Genomic DNA, 6,442 nt, shown 5'->3' on the forward strand with positions numbered 1-6,442 from the left:
CAGGACTGGGTGTGCTGGGATGGGACAGTTCTTACCTGCTCCTGGTAGGATGGACCATCAATCCGAGCCCAAATACATCCGGAAAGCAGGCACTAATAATTTTTGTCCTTGGGCACTTCTCATCTTTGCTTCGGTGGCCCGGTCATTAACTTAGAGGCACAGGGAATAAGGCCATGGCAGTGCTGGAGTGGCTCAGTACCACTCATGGCTCTGTTCCTGGCGTGGAGAAAGGCAGAAACACGGTAAAAGTGGGGGAGATGTGGGGGGGTTTGCCCCACAAGCCACTGCTCACACCACTGCCTGCTCCTCGGCCCTTTTGGCTGCGAGGTGGGTGGCTGGAGGGGGAGCAGACAGCGAGGCTGGCGCTCAGCCCCCAGGTGCTTTTCCCTCTTCTTCCTCCCACTCCTCCCACCTTCCTCCAGCTGCTGGTGCTGCTCTTTCCTCCCACACAGCAGCTCTAAGAGGCTGGAGGAGACGGTAAGGAACAGGGGAACGGGCTGACAGCTGCCACTGCCTGGTTCTCTTCCAGAGCCCCATCTTCCTCCGACCTTCACCGTCTCCTCCGTTTGCTCGGAGCTGGTGCCTGGGAGCTAAAGCTGGTCACTGCAGCCCTGAAAAGAAGCCACTTTGCTGAGAGTAAGGAAAGATTTTAAAAAAAAAGAGAAAAAGCAAAAGCAATTAACACTCATTGCTAAGACCCCCCAAAACCATTGCCAAGTGCCCTGCTGCCTGCCAGGATCTGGTTTTCCATCTCATCCCTCGTGCCTTCGTTGTTCGTTTTGCTCTGTATCAACTTTTTAACTGGCATGCTGAATTTCCCCACACTTCTCATGCCCCTCTCAAACTCGCCAGTGCCACGCTGACAAGGCGAGGAAGTCTCGGTCTTCTTTTTTTCGCTGACTTCAAGAGTTATGCATCGAACAGACAAATCACGGTAACCTGATATGCCGGGACCTGCTACCCAGACTGAAAGAACTACAACTGCTGCTCATGCCCTCAAAAAAAATCAAACAACCCCCAAACAGAAAAACAGCAAGGCACAGGGCTAAGCCAATAATACAAAAATGAAAATAAAATAAAAGCCCTGTCCCTGGATCTACAGAGCTAATGGGCAAGCCCCAGCCCCAAGGAAGGCTGAAGCTACAGCCAGCACAGAAGGTGTTTGTCCTGGCTTCTCCTCTGAAGAGTTTCTAAGGAAACTCCAACCCAGGGTTGGGATTTTTTGTTGTTTTTTTTCCTTGTCTTCCTTTTTCTCCTCTTACAGGTCCTCCACTTGAAGTAAGAGAGCTTTGCCTACACTAGGAGATGCCCAATTGTTTGTTCCTCTGGTCAAAACGTCTTCGAAACATTCCAGGGCATGGTGGTTTGTCTCTAAAAGCACAAACGCCCCCTCCCCGCTTAGCAAAGGGACGCAGTGTCGGGACACCAGCGTCGGCGCCGCTCCTGAGGAGGTGCTTCATCCGGAGAGGATTTCGGTCAGGTTGTAGCCCCCTTGTTGCCAAAGAGTCTTTAGCGACAGTCCCACCAAGGGTGGCTGTTGTTGTACGAGAGGGGTGCACTATAGAAATGTCAAGGCCCATGTGAGTCTCCCAGCGACGAGGATCAGACCCCTCGCAGAGCTCCTGCAACCTGCTGTGCTGACCAAGCTGCTCTGAGTAATTAGAATTGCGCTGCGACGACAGTCAGGAGTTAATTAACGAGGGTCTGAAAGATCACTCAGCTCACCTCTCTCTCAGCTCATGGAAAAAGACCGCGGAGGCACTTGTGTCACCAACGCACGGCTTGCCAGGGTTTTAGTCCCAATTTTCATTATGGCAGGCAAAGAGTTAACAGAGCAGGCTCACCGCCATTTATTATTTTACACCCCACGGTCCCAATTAACCACAGGGTTGTTTCTCATGGTGCTGTACCCATGCATTCCTAGGCTGGTTATGCAAAGATACCGGTAGGGCAGGGGATACCATCTAGTATAAAGTCCTTCAGAAACGCATTCGTTGTGATGAAAGAGGGTAAGAGCCAGTGTGGCCAGAAGATGCATTTTGTAGATCAGCCACCCTGGTGTTAACACCTTGGACACCTGAATCACATCCTGCCCTTTCTTTTCCAGCAATCCAGGTGGAGAAATAAGAAAAAAAAAAAGGAAAAGAAAAAAGATTACAGTTGCTGTACAATATCATTGCAAAAACCCCTTTGCTTTTGAGTAAGTGTTCTACCTTCCCAAACGGGTTGGTAGGCTAAAAGCGAAACCGAGGCTAATTAGACCCTGGTTTAGTCAAAAAGGTTTGTCTTAGGTAAGTATGAAATTGAAAAGGTCGGGGAGAACAACTGTCTGTGGTCTCTCCTAATATAAGAAGTACCTAGATGCTTCTTCTATACCAAGAAGCATCACATGAAACTAGCAGGTATTTTCTCACCAGAAACTAAACTGACCTGAACCCTGGAACTCCCAGCTGTAGGTGAGGATGGACACCAAAATGTCTACAATTTAAAAAAAACAAACTAGACTGACCAAGTCAGGGAAGAAATGTCGGCAGTGTTACACAACGGCGCCTTGAAGGGAGGGATGCCAGGGCACCGAGGGGTTGGTGTGATGGGGCCGAGCACATCATCCCAGGCTCAGGGACCTCCCTCAGCACTGGGGAGGGCGCCCTGGGACCTTCCATCCCATCATCTAGGGGATGTTTCTGTGCTGGTGCTTGTCTCCTGGCACCCACTTCGGTGCTAGCTGGGGAGGCGGAGCGGCTCTTGTCCTCCAAAGACCCCGAGGACGTGCAGAGGACTACGTGTTGGCAGCTGGTGCTGGTGCTCCACCACCCGCAAGGGGTTTTGCAGAATCCACTCAATGGCTTCTCAGATGTCCTTCTCCTCTGACTCCTCCAGACCACCAGAAGAGACCAACCACTCAGGCCATCTCTTTGTCCTTTTCATTTTCCTCTGGTCCTGCCATCAGGAAGAGGTCCTGATGCTCCAAAAACAGGAGCCTCGGCTTCCTTGCTCTTCCCTGGAGTCTTCCCTCCTCCGAGAGCCTCACCACTAAAGCCTGCTTTCTGCTCCCTCTTCCCAGAGAAGTTTCCTACCTTAGCTCCTAGCACGGCAGTTAGACAAAATGGGTTTCCTCTATCCATTTATTGACTTTTTAAGTATTACTTCACTGCTCCCCGGCAAGAAAGGGTGCAGCAAAAGGCACTCCTAAAACATACTGGTAACTCCTGCTGTCAGACTGTAATCTCTAACACCCACAGCTCTGGGAAATAATCTCTTTTTTTAAAAAAAAAATAAAAACAATAGAATTAATTATAGAGAGGAGATAGGATTTGGTTTCGATCAAAAAACCAGAACAGTTAAAAATTCAGCTGGAAAATTTTCCACTAAATTGCACTAGAATGGTGCCTCCTTGGTTTGGCAGAGCAAAATATTAGGAAAATGGGGATTGCTCAGATTTTAAAACCAGCAGTGGTGGGACTGCAGGCAGGTTTGCTCAAACTGGCCACAAAACAAGCTCTACAAAGTCTGTAACTGCTGGGAGACTGCTGCAGGCCCTTCAGGGGAGGTTCGGGTTGGATATGAGGAAGAATTTCTTACTGAAAGGGATGTCAGGCACTGGCGCAGGCTGCCCAGGGAGGAGGTTGAGTCACCGTCCCTGGAGGTGTTTAAGACGGGTGGGTGTTGTGCCAAGGGACATGGGTTAGCAGCGTTGTTAGGGCGAGGACAAAGGTTGGACTCGATGATCTCGAAGGTCTCTTCCAACCCAAACTGTTCTATGATTCTACGATTCAGAGAGATCGGCTCCTCTGCGATGCAGCCAGCATGGAGAAACACAAATCGCTAAACTCTCCTACGACCTGTAATAACCCATTTCTGAAGGACGGGATGTGGGAGAAGCCTGGAACTAGCTTAAAGACAAAACCCTCAACAAATCAAGTCACCCAACCAAAGACAACCCTCCTAGATGATAAACACCGCGAAGCTAACGCCCGCTCACCTGCATCTGAAACCAGTCCTTTCGTGGTGCTGTCACTGGGCTTGCTGAACTCAGCTACTATTATTTCTACTCTGCAATCCAGAAGCAGGTCATTAGGTTAAAATAAATAAATAAAAAAACCCCAACCACTTGCAAAAGTTTGAGGGGCTGCTTTTTACTTATTTTCTTTTAAGCAGGCAGCCTTATCAAAACACTGTTCTTAATCGGTCGTGAGTTTTTTCAATACTCAAAAATGAGAAGAGCCTAAAGTATGACAACCCTCTCAATTCAGATTTTCACCTTTCTAATGCTGCATGTGCAGAATATAGGTCGTATCACCTTTGTGCAGATTCCCTGAAAATAGTAATAAATAAATTGCCCATCCCTTTCTGGCAGTCACTCACAGACCAGACCACCAGGCTTCAGCAAGACGACAAAAAGTGGAGAAGAAAGCTTTGTAATCCTCGGCGTTCACAGACGAATTCGCTTCGTTTGAGTTGATCCTGACACACTTGAGTACATTCAAGCAAATTAAGAGAAAAACAACCCCAGCCAATAATAAAAGAAAAATCAACAGAACAACCTCACAAGTGACAAAACTTACTCTTCAGGGACGTTTCTTTCAAGAGAGTCTCGTTGACCCAAGCGTGGCCAGCTGGTCCTCTAAGGAATCAGGGCAAGCTGCAGCTCTCCAGAAGGACACCTCCAAGTGACGCTTGAGATGGGACGACCATCCTGAACCTGCCGTACAAACAACTCGTAGCTCCGAAGGAGCTTTTTTTTTGAACTCCACGAGAAGTTCTACAGCATTTTCTTTCTTTTAGTGCTGATGCAGAGGCTGCTAAACCCATCCTACTCCCTGCTTTGCAGGTCTCCACAGAAGTTGTTTGGATTTTTATTTGCATTACTACTATTTGTATTCTTTGGCACCATGACTATTTCTCATACAAAGACATCAACAGCGATGATTCCAGCTCGCAGAAAATAAACAAGCCCCAACATATGTTCTAAAAAAGACATCAGACGAGAGGAAGAGAGGTACGGTGAGGAGGGGAAACGCCTAGCCTGAAGCCACCACGCAGGGTAGGAATGTCACCCAGTTGTGAAGAAGGTCCAAACCCAGGAGGGTCCCAAGTTGCTGGTCAGACAAGTTCAGGGCAGCTACAGAGAAACTGCGGCAAACGAAAGCATCGCGATGCCGCAACAGAGCGAGTATGACTTCTTTGGCTGGATCACACCGTCGTTAGGGAGAGGTTATGGGGGTTTTTGGTTGGTTTTAGTCTTTTCACTATAAGAGGGAAGGAGGGAGGGTTAGAAAGTGAGGAAAGAAGGTTGTAAGCTCCACCAGAAAACTTCCTGGATTAATATTTCCAGTCTCCTACGAAAAACGGCCTTCATAGGTGACGCAAGGTGTGCGTGGCTGATGGAAATGAATATCTCAGCCTCCACTGCATTGGAAAATCTGTTGTTTGAATGTGATGCTACATGGTATATTTTGGGGTTTTCTTTTTTGGATGGCATCAGCGCAGCCCTGACCAGTACAACTATGCCATCAACAGTGAACAAACCCACCGGTGCATGGTAGAAGTATCTGATCCTCCTCCTGTAGTTTTTGCCCTCAAAAGTGCCTGGATGTCAGGAGCATCATGCCGTCTGCAGAAAAATAATGAGACTTCCCCCCGCCACCTATCTGTACTACATTTCTGGGTGGGCCCTGAAAACAGCTGCAAAAAAACTCTTTTTTGGAGAAGAAAGGATTTTGCTCTTGACCTGTGGTTGTGTCATCCCTAAGTTATCACTGCGGTGATATGTTTAGTACAGCCAGTCAATATGAAATAAGTTACTAAGTCTTATTATCAGAACTCACGTTGAAGTTCAGTTGGCCAAAAGTATCTCAACAGTCAATGGAAAGGCACAGGCAGCTGGAAGAGGCCTTTTGTCACGTTCTGCAACAGGGAGTGTGGATCACCCTCTCAACATAATCATCATTTCCATTTACTGAAGATGGTGTCCAGGCAACTACTTCAGCATATTTTAAAATAGCTGAAATGGAAGGGGATGGATATCACGTCCTTAAAGAGCTCTCTCGTCCTGCAGAGCTGCACCTTTGCTCCATAAAATTCACCGACTTCCCTTTCAGCGTGCTGCCTGACCTACCTGCTGTCTGTTAAGATTCACACCACCGGCTTCTGTCTGACTTCCCACCTGAGCGCAGCCAAACCGCCCAAACACATTTATACCCAAGGGCTGAAGATGTGGAGATGAGAGTCTTCCACTGGAGATGAGAGTCTTCCACTCACCTTGTCCACGCACGGCAAGCAAGACACAAACTGACACGAGTATTAGCCATTGCTGATTTTAAGTGCCCACCAGTGCTGCCTGTGAGCGTAATCCTTGGTGATCCAGAAAAAGATCTATTTTAATTCCGTCTTTTGTGGAAGCCAAGGATGACCATCTGTGCTCCACATATCGCTGCTTTAG

This window comes from Apaloderma vittatum, unplaced genomic scaffold, assembly GCF_000703405.1.
Source record: "Apaloderma vittatum isolate BGI_N311 unplaced genomic scaffold, ASM70340v1 scaffold9512, whole genome shotgun sequence".
Lineage (NCBI taxonomy): Eukaryota > Metazoa > Chordata > Aves > Trogoniformes > Trogonidae > Apaloderma > Apaloderma vittatum.